The sequence below is a fragment of the Arachis stenosperma genome, chromosome 3, assembly GCF_014773155.1.
Source record: "Arachis stenosperma cultivar V10309 chromosome 3, arast.V10309.gnm1.PFL2, whole genome shotgun sequence".
Classification (NCBI taxonomy): domain Eukaryota; kingdom Viridiplantae; phylum Streptophyta; class Magnoliopsida; order Fabales; family Fabaceae; genus Arachis; species Arachis stenosperma.
The window spans coordinates 128633370-128646777 of record NC_080379.1 but is presented as its reverse complement, the minus strand read 5'-3'; positions in this window follow the sequence as shown (position 1 = coordinate 128646777).

The following is a 13408-nucleotide window of genomic DNA, read 5'->3' as shown; positions in this document are numbered from 1 at the left end:
CGTTCAAAGTCACCTTCAGAATTCCCAGCGTTAAACGCCGGAACTGGCACCAAAGTGGGAGTTAAACGCCCAAACTGGCACAAAAGCTGGCGTTTAATTCCAAGAAGAGTCTCCACACGAAAATGCTTCAATGCTCAGCCCAAGCACACACCAAGTGGGCCCGGAAGTGGATTTTTATGTCATTTACTCATCTTTGTAAACCCTAGGCTACTAGTTCTCTATAAATAGGACCTTTTTGCTATTGTATTAGATATCTCTTGATCACTTCAAATCTCTAGATCATCTTTGGACGTCTAGTTCTTAGATTATTGGGAGGCTGGCCTCACAGCCATGCCTGAACCTTGTTCTTATGTATTTTCAACGGTAGAGTTTCTACACACCATAGATTAAGGTGTGGAGCTCTGTTGTACCTCGAGTATTAATGCAATTACTATTGTTCTTCTATTCAATTCAGCTTGTTCTTATTCCAAGATATTCATTCGCACTCAAGAACTTGATGAATGTGATGATTATGTGACGCTCATCATCATTCTCACTTATGAACGCGTGACTGACAACCACCTCCGTTCTACAAGCAAACAAGGCTCTAATGTTTATCTCTTGGGTTCTTTAACCGGAATCTTCGTGGTATAAGCTAGAATTGATGGCGGCATTCAAAAGAATCCGGAAGGTCTAAACCTTGTCTGTGGTATTCTGAGTAGGATTCAATGATTGAATGACTATGACGAGCTTCAAACTCGCGATTGTGGGGCGTTAGTGACAGACGCAAAAGAATCACTGGATTCTATTCCGACATGATCGAGAACCGACAGCTGGATAGCTGTGCCGTGACAGGGTGCGTTGAACATTTCCACTGAGAGGACGGGACTGTAGCCATTGACAATGGTGATGCTCGAACATACAGCTTGCCATGGAAAGGAGTAAGAAGGATTGGATGAAGACAGTAGGAAAGCAGAGAGACGGAAGGGACAAAGCATCTCCATTCGCTTATCTGAAGTTCTCACCAATGAATTGCATAAGTATCTCTATCTTTATCTTTATGTTTTATTCATATATCACCCATACCCATTTGAGTCTACCTGACTAAGATTTACAAGGTAACCATAGCTTGCTTCATACCAACAATCTCCGTGGGATCGACCCTTACTCGCGTAAGGTTTATTACTTGGACGACCCAGTGCACTTGCTGGTTAGTTGTGCGAAGTTGTGTTTATGCCATGGTATTGAGCACCAAGTCTTTGGGGCCATTACTAGGGATTATTTGAGTTGTGAAAAGTATTTATCACAATTTCGCATACCAACAAGCAACAATTTAAGTTTGGTGTTGTGATGAGCGGATAATTTATACGCTTTTTGGCATTGTTTTTAGTATGTTTTTAGTATATTTTAGTTAGTTTTTATTATATTTTTATTAGTTTTTAGTTAAAATTCACTTTTCTGGGCTTTACTATGAGTTTGTGTGTTTTTCTGTGATTTCAGGTATTTTCTGGCTGAAATTGAGGGACCTGAGCAAAAATCTGATTCAGAGGCTGAAAAGGACTGCAGATGCTGTTGGATTCTGACCTTCCTGCACTCGAAATAGATTTTCTGGAGCTACAGACGCCCAATTGGTGCGCTCTCAACGGCGTTGGAAAGTAGACATCCTGGACTTTCCAGCAATCTATAATAGTCCATACTTTGCCCGAGATTTGATGGCCCAAACCGGCGTTGCAAATCAGCTTTGGAATTCCCGGCGTTTAACGCCGGAACTGGCATAAAAATTGGAGTTAAACGCCCAAACTGGCATAACAGGTGGCGTTTAACTCCAGAAAAAGTCTCTACACATGAAAGCTTCAATGCTCAGCCCAAGCACACACCAAGTGGACCCCGGAAGTGGATTTTTACGTCATTTACTCATTTCTGTATACCCTAGGTTACTAGTTCACTATTAATAGGACCTTTTGATATTGTATCTCTACCTCATGACACTTTACACGTTTCTTATTGTACCTTCTACGACATGAGTCTCTAAACCCCATGGTTGGGGGTGAGGAGCTCTGCTGTGTCTTGATGGATTAATGCAATTACTACTGTTTTTCATTCAATCACGCTTGCTTCTATTCTAAGATATCACTTGTTCCTAAACTTGATGAATGTGATGATCCGTAACACTCATCATCATTCTCACCTATGAACGTGTGCCTGACAACCACCTCCGTTCTACCTTAGATTGAGTAGCTATCTCTTGGATTCTTTAATCGGAATCTTCGTGGTATAAGCTAGAATTGATGGCGGCATTCAAGAGAATCCGGAAGGTCTAAACCTTGTCTGTGGTATTCTGAGTAGGATTCAAGGATTGAATGACTGTGACGAGCTTCAAACTCCTTAAGGCTGGGCGTTAGCGACAGACGCAAAAGAATCACTGGATTCTATTCCAAGCTGATTGAGAACCGACAGATGATTAGCCGTGCTGTGACAGAGTGCGTTGAACATTTTCACTGAGAGGATGGGAGGTAGCCATTGACAACAGTGAAATCCTACATACAGCTTGCCATGGAAGGAGTCTTGCGTGCTTGAAGAAGAAGACAGTAGGAAAGCAGAGATTTAGAAGATAGAGTATCTCCAAAACCTCAACCTGTTCTCCATTACTGCAAAACAAGTACTTATTTCATGTTCTTTTACTTTTTACAATCAACCCTGATAAATATTGATATCCTGACTAAGAGTTACAAGATAACCATAGCTTGCTTCAAGCCGACAATCTCCGTGGGATCCACCCTTACTCACGTAAGGTATTACTTGGACGACCCAGTGCACTTGCTGGTTAGTTGTGCGGAATTACAAAAGTGTGATTGCAATTTCGTGCACCATTCTCACGGAGTGTGATCGAAGTGTCGTCGCGCGGTATGGGCGAGGCACAATGAAGGAGGAGGAGTTAGGGCACAATGGAGTGAGTGTCTTGTCGCTGGGGCTTTTGATGGAGAAGTAGTTATCGCAGAGCATAAACGAGAAGGGGTTAGGGCGGAGCAAGCACAATGAAGCTTTTTGTCTAAGTTTTTTGTGGTTACCCTTTTTTTTCTAAGTCTTTAAACGAAGAGGGGTTTTTTTAATTTATCCGATACCTTTTTTTTTTTCGGGGAAACCTTTTGGCCACGCTTTTAAAGCATGCCAAAAGGCTTCTCATCAACGGCTATGCTTTTCAAACGTCGGAATAACAAAACTCTGTTGCTACACTTTAAAAGCGTGCCAGTTTCTCTCTACGGCTAAGCTTTTTAAGCGTGGCAAATAAAAGCGTGGCCAAATCTCGCATCAATTGCCACTCCCATAAAAGCGTGGCCATTGACACTTTTCGCCACGCTTTTGAAGCGTAGCAAAAAAAAGTGGCCAAATCTATATTTTATCGCCACCCTCATAAAAGCGTGGCCATAGACCACTTTTGGCTACGCTTTTAAAGCGTAGCAAAAAAAACGTGGCCATAGGCCTTTTTTCTTGTAGTGCCTTTTTTTCCACCTCTGCCATTCTAATTCTAATTCTTGCTAGAACAGTAGTGACCGTAGGCAAGAACTCTTCCCTTGCTTGAGGTGAGGTCAGCCATTCGTTCTTGAAAGAGAGGCCAAAGCTCCAATTCCATATGGTTAGGGTTCTGATTCCGGAAAGAAGTAAAAATAGAATTTTCAACTTCAAAAGAGGTAAGGGTTAGGACAATTAGACTATTATTCTTGTGGCTGTGCCTGTGGTGAGAATAGATAAACTATTATATGCTTGATTTATGGTAAATATGCCTCTATTATGTATTTGAATGATGGTTAGGTTATATGAATTGTTATGTTTGATATAGTGCTGAAAAGTGGAAGTTTGATTATGGTTAAGTAATTGAAATTGTGAAATTTATTGAATTTGTTTTCTTTGAGCTGTTCTGACCATTCTAGCAACTTTAGTTAGTTAAAATAAAAGTAAAATTATAGTTTTAGATGAATTTTAGGCTAGAACATAAGATTTGGCATGTGAGGTTGTTGGAAGTGCATTATGCAAAATTTCTGCAATTTCTGCATAATTGGCAGCGAAATGAACGAACTTCTGGGAGCATTCCAGATCATAATTTTGGATAAAACTATTTTTCTATGAAAATATAATGTGTTTTTAATATCTGGTAAAAATTTCAGAATTAATTGATAAGTGGATTGGGAGAAAGGAATTTTTGAAGATTGATGGTTTCAGCAGAAAATTCTGTTTCTTTACTGCAGAAGCACCAACTTCCAATTCACTTAGTTTATAATTCTGATGAGTATTTGGGCTGAAACCAACGACATTCTCAAGCTTTATGTGTCTAAAATATTTAGTTTAAATTTTGTGTCAAAACTATTTTTAACCAATTAGATATGTTGCAAAAAGTGTGAGTTGCTTGCTGGATTTTGAAAACAGATTTGTATAAGGCAGGGCTGTGTTCCTAACCTCATAACTTTTACATGTGACATGGTAATAGTCTGAAATTTAATTTTCTAGAAATCTGGAAGAGTCTTGTTTAAGTACATGAATTTTGAAAGGAAATGGGTGAGAATTGGATTTTTAGTGAATTTAAAAAATTTAATACTCGCTTCTGTTTTTTCTGCAATGATAGTAGAATTTTTGAAAGATTTGTACAAATTTCAATTATGGTGGGAATGCCCCAGAACTAAGTTTTATTTTCTAAACCCGTATTTTTACAATAACTAAAGGGATTAAAGAGAGTATGATGACCAATTAAGAATGTTTACCTGGTAAATTGTTAAGGAAAGTTTGAACGTTGTTAAAGCTAAGGGAACCTGTAAGGGTGGTCTTAGTGCTATTTTAGAGGAGATTATGTCCGAATTTCTATAAAAGTTCAGGAACTTAGTTAAATTTAAATGTGTAAGTTGTCCCCAAGAAGGTTTAAGGTTAATGGGTGATGTGGAGGTATGTATAATTAGACGGTGGTGCGGAGGTATGTATATTTAGGCGGTGATGCGGAGGTATGTTTTATAGTGTTGGTGATGCGGAGGCATGATAAAGAGAAAGTAAATGAGAAAACCATGTATGAAAGAGATAGTTGAAACGAATGATAAATTATGAAAAGTGTATGTTGAATGGGCCTTGTGCCAAACTGCTACTGCGAAAGTGCCCGCCTAACGGATAGCTTGAGATTGCTAATGCGAAAATGTTCGCTTAACTGATAGTACTGTTCCTTACTGTGATATACATTGAAATGTTATTATAATGAGGCCTAATTGACACGGGTAACCGTGATGCCAATGTGTCTATTTGATACAGTAAAGGGACCATATTCGGGGTTCACTCCGAGTAACGTCGGGTGGCAGGTAGACAACCGACGCATGAGCTCATGGCCTGCGCTAGGAACAGGCATGCATCATCTTGTTTGCGCATATGAACTTCTTGTGAATTATTTACTGTCATTTCTTTATTGTTCATGCTTTTTACTTGTTATATATATGTTTGTGCCTTGAGTCTCTGTGTTTGTTCTTTTTTCTGTTTTGCGATAACTTAGAGATAAAGACCCTAGGTTCCCCTTTTACCTTACTGAGAACTCTAGGTTTTCACCCTTCTTTTCTTTCTTTCTCCCCCCTCCCCAGACAGGTCCGGCAGAGGAGCTCTTTGAGTTTCGTTCTAACCTCTGAGTTATGAGAATCCGACGCGCAGAGGAGTCTTCATATGGAGCACGCTTTGGACCGCTTTCTTGAACGATGTTCGGAGATCACCCCAGAGTTAGTCGCAGTGAATCTTTTGCTCCTTTTTTATGATCTTAGTATTAATTCCCCTCGCTTTTGTAGTACTTTTAGAGGGGTAGGACGTTGACGTCAGGATTTTTGCTAGTAAAGAATTTTATAAAGTCGCATTGTAAGTATAGATTCAGCAAGCTCTACTCCCTTGTGGTCTTCAGTGAATTCCTCCACTTCTGGGCAATCTTCTTCCAATTCAACCTTGTCTTGATCAATGTCACCGATATCTTCTTCATCACTTGAGTCATAATTGGGAGGTTGAGAAAAGTCGACCTCTGCATTATCTTCGTATTCACTTGGGGAAGATTCTTCTGTCTCAAAGAATTCACTTGCGGATGCAAGTGTATTACCAGGAGAACTCGAGTGGTGACTATCATCATCAAGAAAACTTGAGTCTTGGATCACTCCGTCCAGTTCCTCATAAGATACCTGCCTTGGGGGTTGTGCACTATCCTCCTTAGCATTAATTGCAACGTCTTCGACGGAATTCTTTGTAAATCTGTATTCCTGCGGAGGTTCAGCATCTCCTAAATCTTCAACCAACTCTTCTTCTTCTACAATGACAGCTTCCTCTACTTGTTCCAGTACGAAGTTATGCTCTATGCTGTCCACTGGAGCTTCTCGTATCTTCTTCACAATACATTCTTCATTAGATTCTCCACATGAAGCCATGGGAGTCTGTTGAGTGTCCGAACGTCTGGAAGATAATTGATTTATTGCTTGCTCCAGTTGATGAAGGGTTGCATTAAATTGGTTGACTGATTCTTCAAAGTGAACCTGTGATTCTTGGTTTGATGGATATAGACATGGTGTATGGGGGAGTGGTGGTTCTTGGGTGTAATTGGATTGGCGTTGGGGTGGATAAGGATCATATGGTAGTGAATGGTGAAAAGAAGCTTGTGAGTGTGGTGGTTCGAAGTTATGTCGAGAGGATGGTCTTTGAGCACAGGGTGGGGCTTGTTGGTAGTTACAAGGTGGTCCACCAAATCTATCAGTTGGGCATGCATTGTAAAATAGTCTTTGTCCATGATATCTAGGAGGATGTTGTTGCCTAAAGGGGTGATCAAATCCTCGTGGCTCCATCCATCTTTGATTGCTTAGACCTTGATGCATAGTCCTGTTATAGCTTCCATTCCTTACAACAAAATTAGAACCAAACTCAAAGCGAGAGGGGTGAGAATTCATAGTAGCTATTAGAAATAAGAGGGAAGAGAGAAAACAAATAAACAAGTAAAAGAAAAATATTTACAATAACCAATAATAAGGCACACGTTTGCAATTCTCCGGCAACGGCGCCATTTTGAAGAGAGAATTTTTGCGTGGTCTAGAATTCAGAATAAATTACTGTTGCAAGTATAGCTTCTAAACCAACAAAAGTCCTTTCTTACAAACGTTTTGGTTGTCACAAGTAACAAACCCCTAAATAAATTGATAACCGAAGTATTTAAACCTCGGGTCGTTTTCTCAAGGAATTGCAGGGAGGTGTGTTCTTATTATTGGTTATGAGTTTTGTAAATTGGGGGTTTTGAGAATGAGGAACAAGTATGATAAATGACAAATAAAATAAATAAATGACTGTAAAATAAACTCTTGGCAAGGTATGAGAAATTGGAAGTCCTATCCTAGTTATCCTTATCAATGATGATGAAAATTGAATCTTAATTCCACTTAGTTAACCTCTGCTGGTGCAAAGGTAGGTTAAGTGGCTAAATTAGTTTGATCTTCAAATCCTAGTTAATTCCTAGAAAAAGATTGGGATTATAGAAGTTCAAGCTAATTAGCAAAGATAGCGATTATCGATCACGTTGAGTTTGATAACTCAAGAGTTACTGATTTCTTAACCAAAGCCAAGAATGTAGAGAGCTAAATTAAAATCATAAATATCTGGAATACCTCAAATAACATTCATTCAAAGCAGTCAAATCTAACATGGAAAATATTCAAAAGCCAATTGGACAACATAAATCAAACATAAATAAAAGCATTAAAGTATCTCAAAGTAGAAGAGAGGTCAAAATAAAGGAACATTGAACCTGATATGAACAGTTGAATTAAATCCTTAATTTCTAAAAAATCCTAATTTCTAAATCCTAAGAGAGAGGAGAGAACCTCTCTCACTAAAACTACATCTAAACTATGAAAAGTAACTAATTGGCTAGCTCCCTCCTCCTTTCGGATGCATTCCCCTACTTCGTAACCTCTGGTATGTGCTTTCTGAACTTAGATTTGGGCCAAAAAGGGCTTCAAAAATCGTTGGGATCGCTTTCTGTAATTTCTGGTGCGTGGCCTCTGTCACGCGTCCGCGTGGGTCACGCGGTCGCTTCAGTCATGCGTCCGCGTCAATCATGCGATCGCGTCATTGCCATTTCGCGCTGGCATGCGGCCGCGTCGCCCATTCGATTGCGTCGCTGCCAGTTTCTTCAAAAACTCCGTTTTATGCTTTCCTTCCATTTTTGCATGTTTCCTTTTCATCCTTTAAGTCATTCCTGCCTTAGAAGATCTGAAATTACTCAACACACGAATCACAGCATCGAATGGCAATAAAAGATAATTAAAATTAATACTTTTAAAGCCTAGAAAACATGTTTTTCACATACATCTCATAATAAGGAAGGTAAGGTAAAACCATGCAATTTCACATGCATAAGTGGGTGAAGGATTGAATAAAACACTTAAATTCAGCACAAATTATATCATAAAATATGGGTTTATCGGACGTCTTAGTAGTTCGGTTCCAGTTTAGGAAACCCGTGTGAGGGTTGGGAATGATTTCTTCTTTTGTATCTGTACATATAACTTGGTGTGATACTCAGCTTTGATAGATGACACGTATCCCTGAACTTAACTCATGTGTATATTGTATATATGTTTATATATGTTATTTTTGTTGCCATGTGTTTTCTTACATGATAACTTTAAAGAAACTAACCTTGCGAGCAACTAAACGCTAATCCACGAATAATAATTTATTCACGATTAAACCGATAAAGGCTTTTATTGATATTAATTTATAAAAATCTGAGTCTATAGCTAAGTAGGCCCGCACGACCAGTAACACCTGAACATTTGGCAATGGTCATGACATGTCGAAAGTTGGGGTGTTACATTAAGTTTGGTGTCAATTGCATGTTTTTATTTTCCTTTAAATTTTCGAGTTTGTGTTTATTGTTCTTGCTTGATCTTCAAGTCGTTCTTGCTATTTTTCTTGTTTGATCTTTAGTTTTTCTTATTTTGTATCTTTTCTTGTTTTTCTTGTGCATTTTTAAGTTATCAGTATTCAAAAAAATTATATATATTAAATACCTTTTTAAAACACGTTAAATTTATAGCTCAGGTGGCTAAAGCGTTGTGCTTATGTTCTTGGTAATTGGGTATCCTCCTTTTAAAACTTTTTCAAAAATAATTTTTCTTTGATTAAATCTTGTGTCAAACTTTTGAGTTTGGTGTTCTCTTGTTATTTTTCTTTAATTTTCGAAAATTTATTTTTAGTTTTCTAAAAGTTTTAAGTTTGGTGTTCTTTTTTTTATGTTCTTGAGTCCTTGAATTTTGTTCTTGTTGTTCTTGTGAGTCTTCAAGGTGTTCTTGAGTCTTCTTTGTGTTTTGATCTTAAAATTTTTAAGTTTGGTGTTCTTTGGTGTTTTTCCTCCAAAATTTTCGAAAAACAAGGAGCATTAGATCTAAAAATTTTAAGTCTTGTGTCTTTTGTGTGTTTTTCTCTTTTCTCATAAAATTCAAAATAAAAAAATTATCCTTTCCTTTAATTGCTCATAATTTTCGAATTCATTAGGTTGATTCGGTCAAAATTTTTAAAATCATATCCTTTTCAAAATCTTATCTTATCTTTTTTAAATTTAAATTTTAAAATCATACCTTTTTCAAATCTTTTATTTCATTTTATTTTATTTTCTTACAAGTATCTTTAATTTTAAGACATATCTTTTTCAAAACTTTCTAACCACTTTCTCTCTCCTCAATTTTTGAAAATCATATCCAAAATTTTTCAAATCTTTTTAATTAATTACTTATCTTAGTTTTCAATTTCCTTTTTTTCTATTTTTCTAATTTTTGAAATTATAGTTAATTTTTCAATTATTTTATTTTATTTTATTTTCCTTTTAATTTTCGGTATTCAAATTTTTTTTAAAAATAAAATAAAATAAAAAAACAAATAAATTTTTATATTTTACAATCCACATCATCTCCCTTTCTCCATCATGGATCTTAGTGGAAATGAACAGTCCAGAAGGACTCTGGGGTCATATGCTAACCCCAGTACTGCTTCATATAGGAGTAGTATCTGTATACCCCCCATAAGAGCTAACACTTTTGAGCTAAATCCTCAGCTCATTATCATGGTGTAGCAAAATTGCCAGTATTCCAATCTTCCACAAGAAGAACCAACTGAGTTTCTGGCACAATTCTTACAATTTGCTGACACAGTACGTGATAAGGAAGTGGATCAGGATGTCTACAGATTATTGCTATTTTCATTTGCTTTAAAAGACCAAGCTAAGAGGTGGTTAAATAACCAACCCAAAGCCAACATAAGAACATGGAAACAGTTGTCAGACAAATTCATGAATCAATATTTCCCTCCCAAGAGGATGACACAGCTAAGGCTGGACATTCAAGGCTTTAAACAAGAGAATAATGAATCTCTTTATGATGCCTGGGAGAGGTACAGAGAGATGCTAAGGAAATGCCCCTCTGAAATATTTTCAGAGTGGGTGCAGTTAGACATCTTGTACTATGGGCTTACAGAAAAAGCTCAGATGTCTCTAGACTACTCAGTTGGTGGATCTATACACATGAGAAAGACGATTGAAGAGGCTCAAGAGCTTATAGATACGGTTGCTAGAAATCAGCATCTGTACTTAAATAGTGAGTCCTCCATAAAAGAAGAAGCTAAGGCAGTATCAACTGACTTTAGTCCTCAGGAACATGCTGCTGAACTCAATCAGCAACTATCTTCTATAACAAAATAGTTAACAGAATTTAAGGAGATGCTACAAGAAACCAAAAATGCTAATAAGGCTATGGAGTCACAATTGAATTAGACAAAATAACAGTTCACAAAACAGATAACAAAAGAGTGCCAAGCAGTTCAATTAAGAAGTGGAAAAACATTAAATACTGTAACTCAAAGTAGCAGAAAGCCAAGAAAAGAACAACTAACAGAAGATGAGCAAACTGCCACCCAAAATCCCTCTGAGGACAGTAAGAGCCCAGAGAGGAATGATTCTGGTGTTCAAACGCCAAAAAAGGGTGAAAAACTAGCGTTAAACGCCCAGTGGATGCCCAGTTCTGGTGTTCAAACGCCAGAAAAGGGTGAAAAGTTGGCGTTAAACGCCTAACCCATGTCCAGTTCTGGCGTTCAAATGCCAGAAACAGGTAGGAATATGGTGTTAAATGCCCATTCCTCCTCCTATCCTGGCGTTCAAACACCTATGAGGGATCAGACACCTACAAATGCTGATAATAACTCCCTCAAGAAGGCTTCTCAACCTGCCTCTGTAGGAAATAAACCTACAGTAACCAAGGTTGAAGAATACAAAGCTAAAATGCCTTATCCTCAGAAACTCCGCCAAGCGGAACAGGATAAATAATTTGCCCGCTTTACAGACTATCTCAGAACTCTTGAAATCAAGATTCCATTTGCAGAGGCACTTGAGCAAATACCCTCTTATGCTAAGTTCATGAAAGAGATCTTAAGTCATAAGAAGGATTGGAGAGAGACTGAAAAAGTTTTTCTCACTGAAGAATGCAGTGTAGTCATCTTAAAGAGCATGCAGATAAGCTCAAGGATCCTGGGAGCTTTATGATACCATGCACATTGGAGGGTACTTGTACCAAGACAGCTCTATGTGATCTTGGGGCAAGTATCAACCTAATCCCTGTATCTACTATTAGAAAGCTTGGCTTGACTGAAGAGGTCAAACCAACCCAGATTCATCTTCAACTTGCTGATGGCTCCATTAAATATCCATCAGGCGTAATTGAGGACATGATTGTCACAGTTGGGCCATTTGCCTTTCCCACTGACTTTGTAGTGCTGGAAATGGAGGAGCACAAGAGTGCAACCCTCATTCTAGGAAGACCTTTCCTAGCAACTAGACGAACCCTCATTGATGTTCAAAAAGGGAAAGTGACCCTGAGAGTCAATGAGGATGAGTTTAGGCTGAATGTTGTTGAAGCAATGAAGCATCCAGACACATCAAAGGACTGCATGAGAGTTGATATTATTGACTCCCTGGTAAAGGAGATCAGTATGGCTGAGAGTATCGAATCAGAGCTAGAGGACATCTTTAAAGATATTCAGCCTGATCTAGAGGTACCAGAGGAAATAAAAGAACCTCTGAAAACTCCTCAGGAAGAGGAGAAACCTCCTAAATCCGAGCTCAAACCATTACCACCATCCCTGAAATATGCATTTCTAGGAGAAGGTGATACTTTTCCTATAATCATAAGCTCTACTTTAGAGCCACAGGAAGAGAAAGCACTAATTCAGGTGCTAATGACACATAAGACAGCTTTTAGGTGGTCCATAAGTGATCTTAAGGGCATTAGCCTAGCCAGATGCATGCACAAGATCCTATTGGAGGATAATGCTAAGCCAGTGGTTCAACCACAGAGGCGGCTGAATCCAGCCATGAAAGAGGTGGTGTAGAAAGAGGTCACTAAATTACTAGAGACTGAGATTATTTATCCCATTTTTGATAGCCCCTGGGTGAGCCCTGTCCAAGTTGTATCCAAAAAGGGAGGCATGACAGTGGTTCATAACGAAAAGAATGAACTGGTTCCTACAAGAACAGTTACAGGGTGGCGTATGTGTATTGACTACAGAAGGCTCAATATAGCCACCAGAAAGGATCATTTTCCTTTACCATTCATAGATCAGATGCTAGAAAGACTAGCAGGTCATGACTATTACTGCTTTTTGGATGGCTATTCAGGTTATAACCAAATTGCAGTGGATCCTCAGGATCAAGAAAAAACAGCATTCACATGTCCATCTGGAGTATTTGCCTACCGAAAGATGCCATTTGGTCAGTGCAATGCACCTACAACCTTTCAGAGATGCATGCTCTCTATCTTCTCTGATATGGTAGAAAAATTTCTGGAAGTCTTTATGGATGACTTCTCAGTATTTGGAGACTCATTCAGTTCCTGTCTTGATCATCTAGCACTTGTTCTAAAAAGGTGCCAAGAGACTAACCTGGTTTTAAACTGGGAAAAATGTCACTTTATGGTGACTGAAGGAATTGTCCTTGGGCATAAAATTTCGAACAAAGGCATAGAGGTGGATCAAGCTAAGGTAGAGGTAATCGAGAAATTACCACCACCCACTAATGTTAAGGCAATCAAAAGTTTTCTGGGACATGCAGGAATCTACAGGAGGTTTATAAAGGATTTTTCAAAAATCGCAAAACCTCTGAGTAACCTGCTAGCTGCGGATACACCATTTGTCTTTGACACAGAGTGTTTGCAGGCCTTTGAGACTCTGAAGGCTAAGTTGGTCACACCGCCTATCATTTCTGCACCAGACTAGACATTACCATTCGAACTAATGCGTGATGCCAGTGACCATGCTATTGGTGCAGTATTGGGATAGAGGCATGACAAGCTTTTGCACGTCATTTACTATGCCAGCCGTGTTCTAAATGACGCGCAGAAAA